Raw genomic sequence first — 21387 nt, forward strand, 5'->3', positions numbered from 1 at the left:
GTCGGACAAACAAAGATGGGAACGATAGGGACCCAATTGTCAGGAAATTGGGAGGGGGTGTTAGAGAGGGAGAAGGAAGGGTAAGAGTGACCCTCACACAAATAACTTTGTTACAAGAGATGGTGTGAGAGGAGGGGAGAGAGGATCAAGGCCACGTGCTGTAAAATGTTTGAGGAAAAATAGGTCACTTCCAGCTACGGGAGGACATTAACTTTGATAGAGTTGGGTCCTTGAGGAAAAGAATAGCATGATATAGTCACTCAAGATCTGGGTTGGTCTATTTTCTCATTAGTCACAGCATTCAGAGCTGGATGTTACAGTGGACTTCTGGTCCCTGTCCCCCGTTTTATAGATGAAGAAATTGAGCACCAGACCCAAAGTCCCGCAAGAACCAAGCAGCAGGGCGAGGAATGGAACTCAGGTCCCCAGCTTCAAATTAAAAGCTCTTTCTAATACTGTCTTTGAAACAGTGATAATAATATGCCATGTCTGGACTCCGTATCTGAAATGTTCTCCTCTGAATTCCTGTTTTCATTCAAGATCATCAATAAATAGACAAATACATAAATGAGTGAATGAAAGAAAAAATAAGTATTTAAAAACATAAATATGCATGTACATATGCATATATTTGTATTATATGAGCACTTGTGGTATTTGTTATGTGTGTGGGGGGCTACATGCCCTTGTTCCCTCCTCATTGGAATATCATCTCCTTGAGGGAAGAGAATATTTTCCTGTTACTATATCCCCATACCTATATATATACCGGCACATAACAGAGTGCTTTTTTAAAAATATAAAATAAGAAAAAAAATCAGAAATAGACTGAAAATGAAAATAAAAAACAAAACAAAACAAAACAAAAAAAGACAAAATATTGTCATGTGCCAACAGAACATCAGGAAAGATTCAAAATATGTAACAATAACTTTTCACTTCAAGAAAGCACATATAATAATAGAAGACATTGTATTCATGACTGCCCATCTTTGCTACCTTTTAGGCTATTCTTTTGTTCTCCAGGCCCTTTTTTCCCCCTTTCACCTCCTCCCTCTCCACCTACTTACCTCCTCCAAGCAGGCTACAACTAAACTATCTATATTGCACCTGTTTCACACTTACATCTGTATACACACATACACCTTCCATGCATACACAGACATATACACATCTATACCTATGCATTTACACATATGTAAACATGCATCTAAAACAGTATGGGCTGACATCTCATGTAGATTTCTCTATTGATTAAATCTTTTAACTTTGAGATCAATGATTTAATTAGCCCCCCTTTTTTTTAAAACTAATAAATTCTACTCTTGATCCTTGTCATAGTGGTTGTATATATCTTATTTCCTATCTCTGTCTACTTTAATTCTATTCCTTGACTTACCTTGTTGTTACTTAACCTCTCCCCCTCCCCCACCACGTATCCTTTCCCCTTATCGTCTCTCCCCATCCTTTCCTTCCCTCTTTATGCGATTCCTATTCATCTACATAATTTATCCCACTCCTGTTGATCTAACCCCTTCTGAACCCCAACCTTATCCTATGCCATCCTTTCCCTCCCTTTTTAACCCTTTCCCATTAATCTACACAGCTTGTCCCAACACAGAAGAGTTTTAGTAAGTACTGTTTGCCTGATTGAGGAGAAAGTAGTATAAGATCCTGTCCTGGATGCTTGCAATCCTGCTATGAGATTATATAAGTCTCTGCATTTACACTTCCCAACCTGTTAAGTTACAATTCCAAGACATATCCAATAAGTGCCAAAGGGAATGATATGAAGTGCAGAGGAGGAGGAGGGAATAAGTGAGGTGAGGAGGGCAGAAGAATAAGGAGAGAAGGTGAACTTGATGTAAGGCTTTAAAGGATTAGCTCTATGGAAGAAGGAGAGGGTCTTCTAGATGGGAACACAGATAGAGATGCTGTCTGGGAACTCAGGAACTGGTGGATTGTTAGTTGCATTGGAGGCAGGGTCAGTGCAGGGATTTTGTTGAAAAATGAGAGATGAGGGGCAGCTAAGTGGCCAGTGGATAGAGCACCCGCTCTGAAGTCAGGAGGACCCGAGTTCAAATGTGACCTCAGACACTTAACACTTCCTAGCTGTGTGACCCTGGGCAAGTCACTTAACCCCAATTGCCTCAGCCAAAAAAAAAAAAAAAAAAAAAAAAAAAGTCAGAGAAAAATGAGAGATGAGATTAGAGAGAGTAAGGCTAGATTATGTAAAACCTTAGGATCATAGAGGCCGGCAAGCCCAATGGCCTTATTTTACAGATGAAATAATTAATAATAATAATGATCATGATCATAACATTTATATAGAACTTACTAGGTGTCAGGCACTTGACAAATGTGATCTCATTTGATTCTTACAACAACCCTGAGAGTAGGATGGGAACTTTATTTCCCCCATTTTATAGTTGAAAAAACAGAGGCAAACAGCCATAGTATTAGTATGTGTCTGAGTTAGGTCTTCTTGGCTGCAGACCCAGTGCTCTACCCACTAAGTTACCTGGCTGTCTCTCCAGATTAAATGACTTGACCAGAATCCTATAGCTAGTAAGAGCCTGAGGCAGGATTCAAAGTCACATTTTCCTGATTCCTGGTCCATGATGCATTATGCATGCTGTCTCTTAAAGAGAGTATATGAGAAGATTAAAATAGTGTTTTAGGAAGATTAATCTAGTATTGGTTTGTAAGATAGGTTAGACACCAGACTGAGTCATTCCTTAAGGCATAAAGGATCAGAGCTATGGTAGGAGCCAGGAAAATGGAAGATAAGGGGGAGATGCTTAAGAACCTTTTGGAGAAAGAATTGAACAAAATGAAAGACAGAAGCAAGATGGGGAGACATGCAAAGGACAAAAGTAAGATTTTGTCATTGAGTTGAGAGCACTGTATAATGTGGTATGAAAGAACTCCTTACTAGGAGTTTATATGTCACAGACTCTTTGATGGTTTGGTGAAACTTATGACCTTCTCAGAACAATGTTTTTAAATACAAAAAATAAAACACTGTAAAGGAATCAATTATCTTAAAATATGTACATCAAAATCAAAGTAACTCAGTGCATCCTATGTAAGAAGTCCTGAATTCATGGGAAAACTGCCATCACATCTCTCCGTCTCTTTTTCTGTTTGTTTGTTTCTTTTTTCCCCCTGAGGCTGGAGTTAAGTGACTTGCCCAGGGTCACACAGCTAGGAAGTATTAAGTGTTGAGATCAAATTTGAACTCAGGTCTTCCTGACTTCAGGGCTGGTGCTCTATCCACTGTGCCACCTAGCTGCCCCATTTCCCTCTATTTCTCTGTTTCTGTTTTTGTCTCTGTCTCTCTTCCATTTTACCCACTCTCCTTTTCTTCTCTTCTTCCTCCCTCCTTCTTCCCAGTCTCTTATTCCTACTCTTCCTTGTTTTTCTCCTCCTCCTTCCTTTCTTCCTCTTCCTTCTTTCTTCTTTCTCTTCTATTATATCTCTCTATATAATATAATATAGAATATAAATCTATTACATTCTGCCATGAATTCTCTCCAGAATGCCAGAATAAAATCTCCCACTGCCTGCATGACATTTTTGCTTAGAAGTACTACCACTGACTCAAAAATCAATGTGTCTGAAACTTCTCTGAATCTTATTTCCTCATCTCTAAGTGAGGGGGTTGGTCTAGATGGCTTCCAAATGTTCTAGTTCTAAATCTATGATGCTCTAAAGAGTAAGTTAAGGTTCCGCCCTAACTCACTTAGGACCCTCAATATCCTTATATGAAGACAGTATCCTCTTCCTCAGATTTCCTTTTAATTAAAAGGCAGCACTTTTTTTTCCCACCAAGCTGTATATGCAACATCCTTAAACCTTATTTGCCTTCAGAGGGTGGCATTTTAGTTCAGTTGGGGGGTAGTTTGAGTAGAGATTCCACACTCCGGTGGTTTTATGGTGCCACGTGAACTCTGTCTGCAGGATCATGGTAGAGGGAGGTACTCATTTATTTTACTGACTTTTTGATCTGCTCAAGGCATCCCAGCCATCCCACGAAGCACTAAAAACTGTCCTCCCATGTCTACACCAGTACCTCCTGTTCTAGAAGCTGGGAACTGTCATTCTGAACAAGAAGAGCTGGAATTGCTGGGGTGTGGGAGAGAGTGCTCCTCTGAGAGAGTACCCTCACCTCTAAAGACGTGGCAGATATTCCAGGGGACTCCCATGACCAGCAAGGGTCTGCTACATTCATAGCTCTTATCTTGCATTCTTCTCTAACTCTCTCCCTCACCCATCCCTTCCAGAGATGTCCCAAAAGGCTTTTCACTGGGTTCCTCCTGCCACCAAAACTGCTTTTGGAGGACTGAAAAGACATTGCTCTGTTCATGTTGTATCCAAACTCCCAGAAGTCATATGTGGCTTTGCAGGGTAGTGAGCACTATTTTTTCAAGCCTGGGAACTTCCCTGAGATTCTCTGGCTCAAAAAGCTCAATAGCTCTCAGCAACGGAAAAGAATTATTAACACTGGAAGAAAGAGCTACTGGCAGAGAAGGCAGCACTGGAGCAGGGCACTATCATGTGGAAGAGATGTAGCATTACATAATAGTCTGGTTGGATCATAAGAAACTGGAGCATCTCCAAGACAATGGAGATATACCAGCAAGGAATGGGATAGGTGCTTCTTTTCGACTCAGTTCACTTTCTCCTTAATTTACCTCTGGATAAACTGTCTCAGAAGCTAGATTCTGCCCCAACCACCCATGCAAGCAATATTGTTGCTGAAAGACTTGGGTCTAACTCTTCCCACAGTGTCACCAAAGAAGCAGGGCAAGAAAGAGACATCTTCCCATGGACTGTGTTCCCTTCCCTTCTCTAGAAGACAGCTCAGGAAATCATTCCAGACTCTCTCTAATCTTCAACATCTCCTGATCTACCAGTTCCTTTTCTGCTTATAAACACACCCTAGTGGACTCCACCATTCATTCCAACTCTCAGCCCCTCTCTCTTCTCCTTTTCATAAATAAACATGAAAAACAACTGTGTACTCAAATTGCATCCCGCCCTCTCACTTCCTTCAGAATCCCCTGAAATATGGCTATTGATGTCATCACTCAACTACTCTTTCCAGAGTTGTCAATGATCTCCAAAAGTAGCAATGGTAGTCAAATTCAATGGCTTTTTCTCAATCTTTATCCTTCTTGGCTTCTTTGTTTTAGGCCTCAAGTAAAAATGAAAAATGAAAATCAAAGGATCCTTGAAGAGAATTATCTCTGAGTATTATGGATCTATTCTGATGTTAAATTTTTGCACAGGTAGCACCATGTGGAAGGAGTGCCTGTAAGGTACACTTTATTGAGTCATTTTTTTCTTTTTTCTTTGCTTTTTTGGGGGAAGAAGGAAAAAAAAAAGATTTGATCCCAATGGGATCTGGTAGTCTTTGTACTTCTTAGTCAAATTTGTGATTGTGAAGACGTAGCTGGCTATAGAAAACTGGTCCTGAAATCTGGCTAGTTCTTTTCTCAAATTTTCATCAGGAATACAATCAATATGTACCGAGACTATTTTTTTGTTTGTTGCAAAGTTACATGTTAGACTTACTATATACTTAAAAAAATTTTTTTTCACTATATACTTTGGGAAAAAAAAAAGAACAGGCTATACCCAAAAGTCTTAGTGCAGTTTTAAATAACTTAGATTCACACTTCTGGACATAATCTTCTTCCTCTGCTCCATAAAGTACTCAGGAATCCTCCTTCCACCTGATATTTTTCAAAGTTCAGAACAAAACCAAAATTTAAATAAAATAAAATTGCCCTCTGGAGAATGGAAACACTCAGGACAACTATCTGAACTGAAGACAAACAAAGGCTATAAAGGATCCAATGCTCCTTGGTTACCTCACCAAGGCTCCTGAGTTACTTCACCAAGGCTCCTTAGTTACCTTATCAAAGTTCTTTAATTAATTCACCTCCTCCTTTTAATAATCCCAGTTTTCTTCTTCAGAACTTAAATGTTGCCTCTGATATGGTTCAGCTTCTGGTGCCTCTTCTATCCCCAAATTACCTTATACTTCTCCCCCCCCCTCTGTTTTTGCTTTTGGAAATGAATACAGACTTTGGGAGTCTGCTAACTCACACTTGGATTATCAGGTTGGATCTCTACAGTATGCTAGAACTTCTTTTTCACTAGGCTCTAGGGGTAACCCTGAGGGGCTGGGGTCGTTATCTCTGATACTATCAATCATGAGCCTATACTTGGTGTTCCCCTCACTATCAATAGATAATGGATACTTCCTTAATATCATTTAACCAATTAACAGCAATTAATTTCTACAAAGCTAATTACTTAAAAGGAATAGAAAGGACTGAAGTACATCAATCTCTGGGGAGAGTAAATTCAAACTTAAATGTTGCTATAAAATATTTCCCCCACCAAGGTCACTTCAAGATATGGGGGAGTCCTTACTTGCAGATGAAGTCTCTCAGGCACTGAAGAAATTCACTGCTGTGCCGGGTCCAACAGGCTGCTCCTGAGAGCAGGCTTCTTACCAGACTCAGCAATTGTTGCCACCAGTTTCAGTTGCTAAGGGGACCTTTGATGACTCTTCCCATTTCAAAATTCACAAGGTCTTACTCTGGACTATTCTATCTCCAACACAGAATCAAACACCATCTATCAGAAACAACAGAGGTTCCATGTGCTCCTAGCCAAGGAGTGCGTGGGTGAAGAACGAAGGGTCTAAGGACCTTCCCCCATTTGGAGGCTCAATATAGTTCTTGCCTTATTTGCCACCAAGGAAGGGCTATAGACCACTCTTGGAAAAAATTAATAGAGGTAGAAAAAATATGGATATAGGTTGTCAGTTGCTAATATCTGATACCTTTAAAATATTAATTCTCAATATGTTATTTTCTTTTATAATATTCCTCTGAAAATCCTTGAAAATGGCCGTCTTAATGTCATTAAAACTATAGTCTTTTTTAGCATTGATTTCTTATATTTGTTTGTCCAGTTGCAGCCAGTTTTTGTGACTATAATTTTTTGAGTGCCATTTCCACTTCCTCATTAAGAAATGTGGGTGTTTGGACTCCTTGTCTTGATTCCACCTGCCTCAGTCGGCTCACCCAGCCTGGGAATCCATGGCCACAGCCAAGCCAACATATGCTTCTATATCAATAATGATAACGAGTCCTTGGGCGGGATTACTTGTGAGCTTTTTGTGGACAAGTTTCTTAAGACAGCAGAAAATATCCATGGTCTAGGATCTGGTTACAAGGAATCCTTTTCCACAGAATCATCCCTGTGTTTGTGTGCCAGGGTAATGACTTCACACACCCTAATGACACTGGTGGCAAATCCATCAATGGGGAGCTCTTTGTTGACGAGAACTTCATCCTGAAGCATGCTGGTCCTGACATCTTGTGGCCAATGCTCTCAGATTTTCATTTGTACTGGTAAGTCTGGTTGTATGGCAAGCATGTGGTCTTCAACCAAGTGAAAGAAGGCACGAACATTGTAGAAGCCATGGAGAATTTTGGTTCTCAGTATGGCAAGATCAGCAAGAAGATTACTATTGTTGACTATGGACAACTCTTTTAAGTTGTTTTGTTTTATTTGTTTTTTGTCTTAATCATCCATCAAACCATTCCTTTGTGCTTGGAGACAACACCACCAGCCCCATCTGCTCTTATATTCTCTAATCCTTGTCTCACTTGCTGCAATTCTCTTTGGATTTTGTTTCCTTCTCTTGCCACAAGTCTGGCTAGACAACAGAGTTAAGTTCATGATTATAATATAAAAATTAAACTACAAAAAAAATTTGGGTGTTGAACAATCAATTAATGAACAATGGTGTGCAAACTATTGACTGAGAAGAAAGAAATTATAACCTCGAACCCAGCATTTCTTTTTCATGCCATGGCTCTCTTGCTCAGCAAAAAGCAAATTAAGTATTTGCAGGATGAGATGATTCCAGGACCCTTCATCATACTATTTTTTATAATAGTTAAAATTCTTTCAGTAGACTTCCAATAAGGAGGTACCTATCTTAGAAGCCTAACTCTAGTACTTACTAGTCAAATGACGAGACCAGCCATATATCCTTGTGATGGCTGAATAAAAAGTCACCTAGTATCCATTTCCTATTTTTCAGAGTCAATTACTTATTGAAATAAGTCAGGCTGGACCTGTTATGACTTCACGAAATATTTTCCCGTCTTTATACTTTCTTCTAATTTGATGTGAAATTTGACCTTTCTTCTTAGTCAATAATTTGTACGCCGTTGTTTCTGAAATTACTCCCTACATTGATAATCGTTATTTTTTTGTCTATTAAGTTACAGCCAATATCACTGTTGATTGATATTCAACAAACAATTCATGTTATACATGTACAGGTATAATAATGAATGAGAAAACGTTAAGTGTTTCTTACACCAAACACCTGGGATACAAAGAGAAAAAAGCAAGATGGTATCTGTCCTCTAGGAACTTATATTCCAATGGTATGAGGTTTCTGCTATAAGTCATATAGAAAGGTCTCATAGTCCTTAGGGTGGGACAGCAATCCAGAGAGCAATGCATCTTCTTTAATACGATTCCTACCGATAATTATCCATTTCTGACCTTGAACCATTTGGCAGTGACAAAGATTTAGGCAGTGAGCACTTAATTTTCTGGGTCTTCAGTAGTTGTGGTGGCTATGGAATTCAAGGCTGCAAAATCTGCAGGGTTAGTTGCCACGCCATGTCCTTTTAGGCTTTACTTCCCAGAATAAGGTGCTGGGCTTGTAGGAGGACTAGTGAAAGAGGGGGTCCAGGACTCTGGGCTTATAGATAATGGCAGTTGGTCAGCAGTTGGTATGATTGGTGGTAGAGTCCCTACAGCTACTGCTTCCCTCAGTGACAGTTATAGGGTTCACGCTGGAAGCAGGACCAGTCATTGGGTGGGATGTAAGTGTTGTAATTAGCAAGACTCTAGTTGAATGATGGAGGGAGCTTGCAGAGCTCTAGGGAGTACTGAGTCCGACTCACTCACCTCTGCTCCCTGTGAATGAAGTGAGCTAGCTACAATAGGCTAGAAAGAGGACAAGAGTCTCCACTTAGACCAATCTTCAGAGCCTGTCTACACTACTGGCCCTCAGATTCCAATCAATGGCTCTATTAGGACCAAAGCTTCCTATTCAGTCATAAGGAAGAACAAAATAAAAGATAGTTCAAGTAATCCTTAAAGACATCACGAATAACAAAGCCAGTGTCATTCTAAAGGTCATTAATTAAAGGCTTGAAGTGAGTATCTGATTCCAGGTCAAAAAATGGGTCTGGGATAGATAAGATTTACTCATCGGGGATTCTAGGTCTGACCCTGACCTGGATCTCGGATGCTGCTTTGATACCCAGGGGAAGGAGATGTTGACAACACTACAGGGAAAGCCAACATTCAGGCAGGCTGCAGCATGTACTCAAACCACAAAGAGAAACTATGTTGGCTTTTGTCACTAACAACTTTGTTTTTATTAACCTTGGGAGCCCTGAGGCACGTGCCAGGTTCACTTATTAAATAAATCTGCTCTGCTTCAAATGTGTTTCCTGGTTTATGTCCATCTTCTCTTCCTTCCTGTATCAGAAGATGTAACACTTTTAATCTTTAAGACTAGTTTTCCGCTTATGTCACAGGCTAATTTCTTCCTTCCTCTCCTCCCTCCCTCCTTTCCTTCCTTCCTTCCTGCCTTCTTCCTTTCCTCCCTTCCTTCCTGCCTTCTTTCTTTCCTCCCCCACTTTGAATCCACATTAATCTGAAAATTTAAATATTTTCTTCTAAATAATTTATTCTAAAATTAATGAATATCAGAAACAAAAACCATATCAAAATCCATCAACCCCCAAATAAAAATAAATCCAACTCTTCTATCTAAAAAGTAACACAGAAAAAAAAAGATATAAAATGTGAATCTCTCTTGTGGAAATCATGCACTTAAAAGATAAATTCAACATATTATTTCAATATTTCAATTTGTTTAGTGTCTATTTTTTTCTCCTCTTGAACTCTCTTCTATTTTCTGTACATTTAAAAATGCTTCAATGACCCTCTTCTTTTTTTCCCTTTCCTTTTTTGGCAACATGATCACTAGTTCTTTCCAATTTTGTCTCACCCCCACAAAAACACAATCCTTGAAACAAATAATCATAGTCAAGCAAAATATATCCACACATTTGTCATTTCCAAAAATACATTCCTCATTCTGCACTTGATTCTTTCTCTTCTCTGTGGGGAGGTGTGACATGCTTTATCCTTAGCTCTCTAGAGTTGTGATTAGTCATTGTATTGATGGCAGTTTTGAAGCCTTTAAAAATCTTACAATGTTTTTGCTACTGTCTATTGTCTTTCTGGTCTGTTCATTTCACTCTGCATCAGTTTATACAAGTCTTCCTGAGTTTCTCTGAAATTGTCTTTTCAGATATCGAAATGTTGAATGACATTTCTACACCAAAATTTGTTCATCCATTCCCCCATTTGATAGGCACCCCATTTGTTTCTAGTTCTTTACAATAACAAAGAGTTGATATCAGCTATTTTTGTATAGATGGATCTTATTCTTTCTTTTTTGAATACATTTTTGGGTATAGTTTAAATTCAGAATAGTATGTTTCTTTGGTGACTTTTGGGGCAGTTTTTCAGAATGGTTTTCTAGGATGTGTGGATTAATTCACAGCTCTATTCCCTGTGCCTCGGTGCATATCTTTCCCCCAAAGTCCCCTAAAATGATAATTTTTCCTTTATTGTTATCTCTGCCAATGTGATAGGTATGAGGTGAAATCTCAGCATTATTTTAATTTTTCTCTAATTATTAATGATTCTCAGCATATTTTTACATCACTGTTGATAGCTTAGATCTTTTGACAACCACCTATTTGTGTTCCTTTATTATTTTGCTCTTCAACTTTTTCCTCTTCACTTCCTTTGTAGCTTTAGACAAATATCTCCCTCTTTTTGAAAATTCTTTCAATTGACCCTGCTAATCCCTCCAGCTACTAAACTCATCCTTTCATTCATTTTACTGACAAACTTCCTGAAGAAGTGGTCTGTGCACTGTGTTTTCATTTATTCACTAACCATTCATCCTTTAACATGTGGCAATCCATCTTCCTCCCATACCACACAGTGGAAACTGAATCTTAAAAAAATCACCAGTTTCTTCCTAATCCCTAGTATAGGGGCTTTTTTTCTTTTTCTTTTGAACTCCTTATACTAAGACATGGAATTAGGAATGGGAAAATCTTGGACTCTACTAATTCATCTTCCCTTAAAAAACATCTCATATGCTAACTTTTCCATCTCCATCAAAGTTTTATAAGAGCAATATGCACAGCCATTTACAGCACCCTTGATGAAAGTAAGAGAGGAATCAATAAACTTTTGTGAAAAAATGTTCAAAAGCAAACACCTTTATAGAAACAAAATTGACTCAAGTTTATTGTTTTATGGTTATAAAAAATAAGCATTTGATTTAATAAAATCAGCTACCACCTTAAATGCAAACTTTTTTTTGCAATTTAAAAAATGTTATTATTTAAAACTTTGAGTTTCAAATTCTCTATTTTCCTTCCTCCCCTGCACTGAGAACATGCTCACTTTCAACAAAGGCTCTCCCATGCATAAATCAAAATCATATAGGTTTTCTTGAAAGAAGTTAAAACAGAGATAACTTTATTTAACAAGTCTTTGGTCATTAATATGAAATGAGGCATGAAACCAAAGGAATGTACCATGCCATGGAGGAAACACAATGTTTACAAAAGAAAGAGAAATACTCTGTATGTCCTAGAATCATAGAAATGGATAATTGGAAGGGATCTCAATGGCAATTTAGCCTAATTCATTTCAGAAAAAAAATTCTCAGTATAATAAGCTTAAAGACTTATCCTTCTGCTATGTGGTGCCATGTCAGGTCTAGATCCTGGGAAAGTCCCTTATCCTTTGTTTACCTCAGTTTCCTCATCTGTAAACTGAGCCCCATCTTCTAGGATTGTTATGATGATTAAATGAGGTCATACTTTTGCAACTCTCAGCACAGTGATTATCACATAGACCATTGTGTATAAATGTTACTTATGAGTATTCTAGATCCTGCTTGAAAATCCCCAAGGAAGAGCCTCTACCACCTCTGGAGGCAATCCATCCTATTTTTGGATAGTTCTTACAGTTAGGAAGATTTTAGCTTCTGATTTGGTCATTTGAGGCCAAGTAGAATTAATCAAATCCCTCTTCAACCTACAAGCCCTTTAAATTCTTAGAGATAGTGAAAAATGTCCCTCTAATCTTCTTTTCTTAATCCTAAACATCTCATTTACTTCTGTTTCCTCTCAGGTGACAACATCTTTAGGGCTTGACAACATCTTTAGGGCTTGCCTCTCAATGCCCTCCCAACTTTTCAGTGTCCCTCAAACTGTAGTCCTCATAATTGAACATAATACACTGTGAGACCTGTCAGAACAGAGTCTGGCAGCTTTATGACTTTCTCACTCATTTAAGAAGCTGAAGATCCTATTAGTATTTTTTCTTTTAATTTTCCACTGTTGATCCATGTTGTTAATTCTTTCAAGTGCTCCTTTTGGCAGATTAGATTATGTTATCCCAGAACATTACACAGCTCCCTCAATGAGATCTATAATCACTCAGAGGAATTTGACCTAACTGTCCACACAGGAAAAACAAAGTGGATGAGGAATGTCTTTTGTTTAGCTATAATATGCAGGTGGGAGGACAAATAAGACCTATTAGTAGATATCTATTGGGCCAGCACTGAAAATGAACAGTGAACAAGGTTCAGAATTGATCAGGAGTAGAGAGTGGGTTGATTATTTGGAGGAATTATGCAATTCTTTTAATCACTCTGAGCCGTTTTCTGAAACAAAGGTCTGTCTTTTGACCACCAATATTCTTCCAGTGATATTGTGTTAGTAAGAACCTAACAATATTGTGACTAAATCATGAAACATTACTTTCTCCAAAGAAATGAAATTAAGGATCTCTCCAAGGACAATAAAGAAATAGGTGCTAGGTATAAACAGAATGCATCAATTTAGAAGCATCATAAAGAATATGATAATCTGAGAAATATTCAATCTGAAAAGGATAGATGGGTCATGTTGTGAGAGTAAGGGACTGATAAATACTTAGTTTACAAGGTCAAGGGGACAATAGGAAAGCAATGAGCTGTTAAGTGGATCCCATGTGTCAGATTTATGAATGAATATGGACAGGAACTACACAGCCAAGAGCAGGAATGGATGCAATCTGTATTGGGGAAGGGCATACCACATCTTTGAAATCATGGTCATTGTGTGTAAAATGGAACTTATCTTTTCTCCCTTAAATAAATCCCTCCTCCTGCCTGCTCTATTCCTACTGAGGGTACCACCATCTTGTCTTTCCAGAAATCCAAGTTTCCATCCTAAACTCTCGGTTCTCTTTTCTTTCTTATTACTATATCCAGTCAGTTGACAAATCTTAGTTTTAACACTGTAGCATCTCTTTATCTATCCTCTTCTCTCTATTCATATGGTCACTACTCTAATTTGGATGCTCATCACCCCTCACCAATCATGAAATACATATTAAGCACCTATTATGTGCCAGAACCACCAGGGATATAATTACAACAAATACAAAAACCTCTTTCTTGAGGAACTTTCATTGATTCATTCAAATTTCACATGTTTTCACAATGAAATATTCTTAATAATGGAATCTCTCCTAAGCAGCAGGTCGAAACAATTTGAACCTATAAATTCATCATTTCCCCCATTTTTCATATCTATAAAATAAATTTCTCTTCTATATATTTTAGTAAAATGTGGAATCCCAATCAAAACTTGACAGATAAATAATTAGTTTTTTTATTAGAAAGAGGTAGGATGAGGCAAATAAGTATTATGAGTAGGAGAGATTTCAGCTAAGTCCCAATCATGTGCAGTATCTTACAGAGGCAAGTTTTCCTTAACGAATTTCTGAATGAGTGGTAAGATAAGGTCCAGTTGTCCTCTGGCCAGAATAAAATCCCACTTTATCCCCTTACAAATGACAGCACAAATGCTCTCCTCTCAGTCTACACAGATCATTCTCTTGAACGGTTTCTTGATTTTTCAACTCATTCTTCCTGAGCTCTTCAGCTAAGCCAGAATACTTCAGGCTTGATAGGGACTCAGCTAGTCTGAGGAAGCAGTAGCAGAGTTCTCTCCATAGGCACAAGCCCATTTATTGACCTGCCCCTTCTTTCCCTTGGCTTTATTAGAGAAGTGTTTAGGGTTGGGAATTTTCAGTCCACACACGTGACAGTGTGGTGACAGGTAAGGGTAAGATGTCCCAGCTGCACTTTGGAGTGTAATCACCTACAAGAAAATCCATTTATTGCCTTGGGGACCTAGAGGTTAGAGAACATTCGAATTGAAAACCTGTGTTTTGTTCACAGAGACTCTTTTCAGCAAGAATAAAGGATGGAAGTATAAAATACTCCCGAGGTCACTTTTCCCCTTAGAAATTGGAAAGGCTTGTGAAAGACCACATTTACTGGAGATACTAATTAAAACAGCTAGAAAATAAAGGTTGAACTAAAATTCAATTTAGATTCGACAGTGTGCTAGAAGCAGTTTGGGACAGATGATTGTTAAATTTTCTAAGGCTTGTTTATTGCTTTGCTGTTTGTCTGGACTTGAGAAAATGATGAAGAAAATGATAATCTCAGACTTGAAACTTAAAAGTGTGTTGTGTGTATGTATACTTCCTCGCACCACTCCCTCCGCAACTCACCACTATTTAGATTAGATTCATTTTGCTTGGTCCCAGAGGGCTAAGGAAGAATAATGAGAAGTGGCAAAGATAAAGATTTAGGTTCCAGTTTAAAAAAAAGCTTCCTAAGCAATTAGAGCTGTCTCAAAGTTTTGAAAGATAATAAAAGTCATGGATTAGTGATGATTTCAGGTAGAAGTAGTTTTCAGGTCTGAGATACTAGAGGGGGAAACCTATTTGGATAAGACGTGATGACTTCTAAGATCCTTTCCAATTCTGAGATTCTATAATTCTGTAATTTGTGCCTGAATGATAAATTAATTCAATATTATAATTTTTACTGAAATGAACAAAAATAATACATAATGATAGTTTTTAAGGATAGCAAGAACTAGTGGGCCAATAAATTGACTATCCAACTATAGGGGTTAGCATTTATTTAATGCTAAAAGCAAATATACATAATTAATGAATAAAAAATCTATTAAGCACCATAATTAATTAATGAAAAAAATCTATTAAACATTATTATTACACCATGCTAAAGGCTGGGACTACAAATAGAATAGCAGAGACAGTGCTTGCTGTCAATTCATTCTAAATGGGATGATAATACATGGGGGATTTCAGTGAAAGTCAGATGAAAAGGTTCCATGGTCCTTATGAGGCAGTGGCAAAGGAAAAGGTTATATATACATCATCTTAAAAATTCTCAAGTGGGAAATGGGTAGGATCTCTTACCATTACCAGGTTAAACTTAATTTCTTTGTCTGAGAACAGTTAGCTCACCCAATCCCAAAGATTATGTGAGAAGAGCTCACGGGATCTTGGATTAGGAAATTCTTTTAAAGTTGTACTTTTCTGAGAAGTGATGAATTTGATAACATTCACCACATCCATTCTAGACCCAACCAGGATTCCCCCACATCATCTTCTTGTCAATCACTTTGCCAAGGTTGCAAAACTCAAAATAGACTTCTAGCAAAAGGGGCTGTGACTGGTCAAGGTCGCAGATGCTAAGTACAAGATCCACAATTTGAATTCAGGCCCTTTGATTATAAATCCAATCTTACTTGCTATTGATTGATATTTTTCTGTCTGTAACACTAATATAGCACTTTATCTATATATTATGTATGTATGTATATATAATATATATGTAAACACACACACACACACACACATACATCTTCTTTCCTGTTATTGTCTCTGTACGTGTCCTAAGTACTCAAAAGTGAAACTCTAGAATTACATCAACTGCATTTGATTTGGGGAATTTTTTTTTTTCACCAAAACCATCAGTATAGCTGGAATATCGATCCAAACTCTGTCTCTCTGTCTCTGTCTGTGTTTCTGTTGCTCTCTTCCTCTTCTTTCTCTCACCTCTCTCTTTCCTTTCTTTCCCTTCTCTCTTTTTCTTATTCTTCATTTTTCTTCCTCATTCTTTCTAATTTTTCTCACTCCTCTTTTTTCTCTCTTCCTTTCTCTCTTTTCCTTGCTTTCTTGATTTCTCTCTTCCTCATTCTTCTTTTCTCTTTTATTCTCCCCCTTTCTCATTTTCTTTTTTCCTTGCTCTCTTCATTTTTCTTTCTTCTTCATGCCTCTCTCTCTTTTATCTTTCTTTTCCTCTCTCTTTTCTTTGCTCCCTTCTTTTTTTTTTCTTCCTCATGCTTCCTTTCCCCCTCCCCATCTCTCACACACACAAACACACACACACACACACACTCACATTCATTCACTCTCCCCTTTGAGAATACCTGGATATAGTTCATTTCTTACTTTCCATGCAGGGAATTCAAGTTTACCTCCAAGTAGGGAAGGACAACTTTTAAGCATTGTTTGCTTGTTTCATATGTGTGTGTGTGTGTGTGTTCACAGCACAATTATTTTTTCTTTAATACCATTGATAACACTGGGTTTTACCCCCATCCAATGAGCCCCCATATTCTTTCTCCCTCTGGGAATATTTGTATTTAGTTCATTTCTAGCTCTCTCTCCTTGAGGAATTCACCAGGCTATCTGCCAGCAGAAAGAACCTACATGTACCTGGATTGGCTGAGTTAATTTAGTTAAACCCTATGGGTCTTTTATAAAGGAAAGGAAAAGGAAGGGAATGAACATTTAAGGGTCTACTTTGTGCCAGGCACTATTAGAGCTTTGCAGTTATTATCTCATTTGATATAAAATAGCAGCCTAGGGCTAAACCAGAAGGTAGAGATTTATACTTGAAAGATTTTAAGGGTCTGGCAATGCAGAGAAAGAAATAGGGGCTGAGCTCCAAGTCATATCTCAGAGAGCAACTAGCAGAAAGGAGAAAGAGAAAGTTGGGGTGAGCTATAACAGAAAAGGGAGATGAAGAGAAGGGCTGTGATCCTGTCTGTACCCCAGAGGAGAAAACGTGGCCTGAAATCCAAGCTCCCAGGATAATGATATCACCGGATCCTTGATGCATTGATGCACGTGGACTCTTTTCAAAGCCCTAGGGCTAGAGAATAAGCCTCTCTTCTCCCTTCCTAGGATGTAGACCATTTCTCTCCCTATCCCACCAATCCTGCTAAATAAACCCGTAACATCGGTGGGGAAAATCTCAGGAACAAGGACAGGCTGGGGAAGATTGTTCTCAGGGCTCGAGAAGGAGGTTCCATGGGCCATCTCTGCATCAGTTTGGTCTGATTGCCTTAGCCTGGGCCATGGTGGTCAAGCTGTGAGTCACCAAGCATTTATTAAGCACCTACCAGGTACATACACTGTGCTAAGTGCTACAGGTTTAGAAATTTAATTTCGATACCTTTGTAGCTGTGATTAAGCTTCTAAATAAGACCAGTCCAGTCTGTTTTGGCTTCTGGTTTTCCCTTTTATCTCCTTCAATAGGCTCTGAGTTTAGAGCTGGACGATCATTAAGATTGCAGCATATTGAGGGCTAGGAAAATTTTGAAATCATAAAAATCAAGAATCACATATTTATGTCTAGAAGGGATCTTAGATTTTTACATATGAGGAAACTGAGAATCTAAACTTATCCAAAGTGTGTGTGTTTGTAAGAGCAACAACAATAATAGCTGATGTTTATTATGGCACTTTAAAGTCTGCAATGTGATTTATAAGCATTATTTCATTTGATCTTCACAGCAACCTTGAGAAAGAGGTACTATTTTTTATTATTTCCATTTTACAGGTGAGGAAACTGAGGTTTAACAAAGTTGCTCTGATTTACCTAGGAGAGACAAGTCAAGTTTTCTGATTTGAAATCTACGGCTTTCCCCCCCTAACTGCAAGCCCCTTTCTTTTGTATCATTCTGTGACTGATTTCCGTGCCAATTATCCTTGGGGTCATGATGATTGATTCTTTGCTGTTTAAATTTCCTTCCCCCATCCAGTAAGCTATCATGGCAAAAACAGCAACTTTTAAACTCGATTCCTCCAACATTTTAACACTAACACATAGCAATGACTGGAAGTGAATCCCACTTGGGTGTTCCTGGGTACTTTCTTTCAATCTCTGTGGAAAAGGAAATTCAAGAATACTTGCTTCCTATCTTCCTCTTCTCTGGTATTAATCTCCTAACTAGATTGTAAGCTCTTTGGCAGTGACTACATTTTATCTTGCTTGTTCCCTATGGGGGCCTTCCAGAGCACACATATATAGAAGACAGACACTCAATCAATGTGTTCATTGATTCTCAGCCTTAATATTAAGGAGTTTGAAGTTGAAATAAAAATTCTATAGAAATTTTACTTTATTAAAATGTAACTACAAGGGTTCAAGTGATCTATGCTGGTCAAAAATTAATATTAATTGTAGCTGACACTTATGAAGGTTTTAAAGTCTACAAAGCATTTCGTATGCATCATTTTAATTGAGTCTCACAACCATGCTGAGAGGTAGGTAGTACTGATATTACAAATGAGGAAACTGAATTCCAGAAATCTTAAATGACTCGCCTATGGGTATACATTTGTTGTCAGAGTTGAGATTTGAATACAAGTTTTCTTGATTCTAAGTATATTAGAGACAATTAGATGATACAGTAAATAGAAAATTGGACCTGGAGTCAGGAAGACCTGAGTTCAAACTCAACTTGACTTACTAGCTGTGTAATTCTGGGAAAGTCACTAACTCTGGTTCAGTTTTCTCATCTATAAATTGGAGATAACAACACACAGTATTGTGAGGATCAAATAAAATGAATTTAAATCTTTCCTGGTACAGTTTTAAGCTTTGGGCAATTCATGAAATTGTCCAGTAAGGTACAGAAAGAGTTGAAATGTATGTAAGCATGGGAAGAGGGCACTTGGATGACATCAAATCATCTTCTAGTAGAAGAAGGGAAATAGGGAAAAAAGTAGGAAAGGGAAGGAGGCAAGGAGGGAAGAAAAGAAGAAAGGAAGCAAAAAAGGAAGAAAGGAAAGAAGGAAAGAAGGAAGGAAGGAAGGAAGGAAGGAAGGAAGGAAGGAAGGAAGGAAGGAAGGAGGGAGGGAGGAAGGAAAAAGGCAGAGATTTTTCTAGCAAGGAAGTAAATTCAATTTAATGGATGAAGCAAGAATTAATTGAATCTTTATTTGATGACTAAAGACCTCTCATTGCCTTGGGTGGTCATTTGGGAAATGAATTTTCATTGTATGTTATTATAGACTTAGAAAGTTAAGGTCATCTGTCAATGGTTGTGGTATTTGGTGGAAATTGAGATCTAACAAGCATAAGCGGCTTGCCGAGGGCCACTTGAACCACTTTCCCCTAGGCTCTGTACATAGATGTGGGAGGACATGCCACAGATCTGGGGAGAGGGGATGCCTTAAACCAAATATGCCATCAAAGTAAATACTTGGTTCAAAAAGTTAATTAAGTGTAGCTAACAAATTGATAGCAACTGATAAACACAGGAGGCTTGTGAAGTATAGCGTTAGGACACCTCTTTCCCCTAAGACCCTTAGGATTACTCCCAGAAATTCAGATAAGACATAATAGTCACACTCTGAGGTATCTGACTCATCAGTATGAGAGTTGAGATGGCAATCCAAAAGAATGTATTACATTATGAAATGACCCCTTCTTTTCCATCTGCTCTTCCCATCCCCTCCCTTGCCCCATGCCTGTTTCTTTTTAGATTCTGGAAGGCAAAAATCAATAGGCAGATTAATCCAAGTTCAGTAATATGATGATGCACTGTGTATTTTACATTTATTTAGTCTCTTATATTGGCAGATACTATATTATTAACTACTATAAAACACAAAAGAACCTGTATTTTTTTCTCCTTTCCCCCACATTCTGAGGGAATTCAGAGAAAATTACTTCAAAATGTTAATAATTATGGGTGACTTTTCCCATCTATTTTATTACTATGCTACTATGCTGGCAAACTTTTTTTTAAAAAGAAAAAAACCACTAAGCTTAAGAGTATGTGCATTTGAGGTATCCCTTGGTACTGTTCCTCCATCTAATTCTGTCTCCTAAAAGCAGGACAGGGAAAAAGTTCTTATTAACTGTGGGATCCAGTTGGATTGGTTCTGGATGGGTAAATGGCTTCTATATTACTGATTATCAACACCAGTCAGAGAGCAGGGATGGAACTACAAGAAGGCGATGAAATCTCCAGTGCTTTTTCCCACTCAATCTTTGAATATCCTATTTTCCATTTGCTGATAATATCCTTTTCTTTTCCTGGCCGTTTCTTCCTTTGTACCCAGTGACTTTATTTATTCCTTTATTCTGTCCCCTACCAAAGCCTGCTCTCATTTAAAATAATAGGGAGTAAATGACTGGTAAAATTTTCTCCTCTATTCATCTTGGGGTAATTTCTGTTTTAATAGGGAACAAAATTTTAAGACAAAGGAATGAATCTCTAATATGATAATACAAAAGTCAGTTTCAGTTATGAAGTAGATCTTTGGGGAGGAGGGAAGGTGATGGCATTAATGGTTACCTTCCCGTTACTCTATCTGCTCATAAAAGTTTTCTCTGTAAAAAGAAATATAATCTTGGAAACATTCATTGGAAGAACCAAAGGGAGAGGAAATGATGTTTGGGTTAGTTAGACTTTTAATTTTATAAGAAGTATGTGCTGAAGTTTGAAACTGCTATATAAATTGAATTAATGTAGAAATAATAACAGTAATTTACATTTATATAGCACCAGCTTGTGATATAAGCACTTTTCAAAGATCATTTCCTTTGTTATTTATGACAACTTTGAGAGGCAAGTGCTAATATTATCTCCATTTTTAAGATAAGGAAACTTCCTCAAATGGAGGTCAATGATTTATCCAAGATCATACAGTTAGAGTGAGTTTCTGTGGCTGGATTTGAACTCAGGTCTTCCTCACTGCAGTTCCAGCACTCTATTCACTGCATCATTCTACTTGCTTCTACTATACATAAGAATCTAGAAGATTTGTATAAAAATCTCAACTGTGGAAATATCTGTGTGACCCTGGGAAAGTAATTTAAGCTTTCTGAAATCTTGTTTTCTCATCTGTAACATAGGAACAACAATATTAGTACCATGTACTTTCTAGCATTTATGCAAAATGCTTTGTAAACTTTTAATAAATATCAGCTTTAGTTAATTACTGACCAGCATGGATAATTTGGTTAAAGATCTGAAATCCTGAAATTGT

The 21387-nt window shown here is 37.8% G+C and overlaps 1 protein-coding gene and 1 pseudogene across 4 annotated transcripts in view; one reads left to right on the plus strand and one right to left on the minus strand.

Moving 5' to 3' along the window:
• MED12L (mediator complex subunit 12L) overlaps positions 1 to 21387 on the minus strand; it is a 560363-nt gene that overhangs the window by 393875 nt on the left and 145101 nt on the right. The window lies entirely within an intron of this gene.
• On the plus strand, positions 7055 to 7650 carry LOC141561858 (peptidyl-prolyl cis-trans isomerase A-like; annotated as a pseudogene).

This window comes from Sminthopsis crassicaudata, chromosome 3 (assembly GCF_048593235.1).
Source record: "Sminthopsis crassicaudata isolate SCR6 chromosome 3, ASM4859323v1, whole genome shotgun sequence".
Classification (NCBI taxonomy): domain Eukaryota; kingdom Metazoa; phylum Chordata; class Mammalia; order Dasyuromorphia; family Dasyuridae; genus Sminthopsis; species Sminthopsis crassicaudata.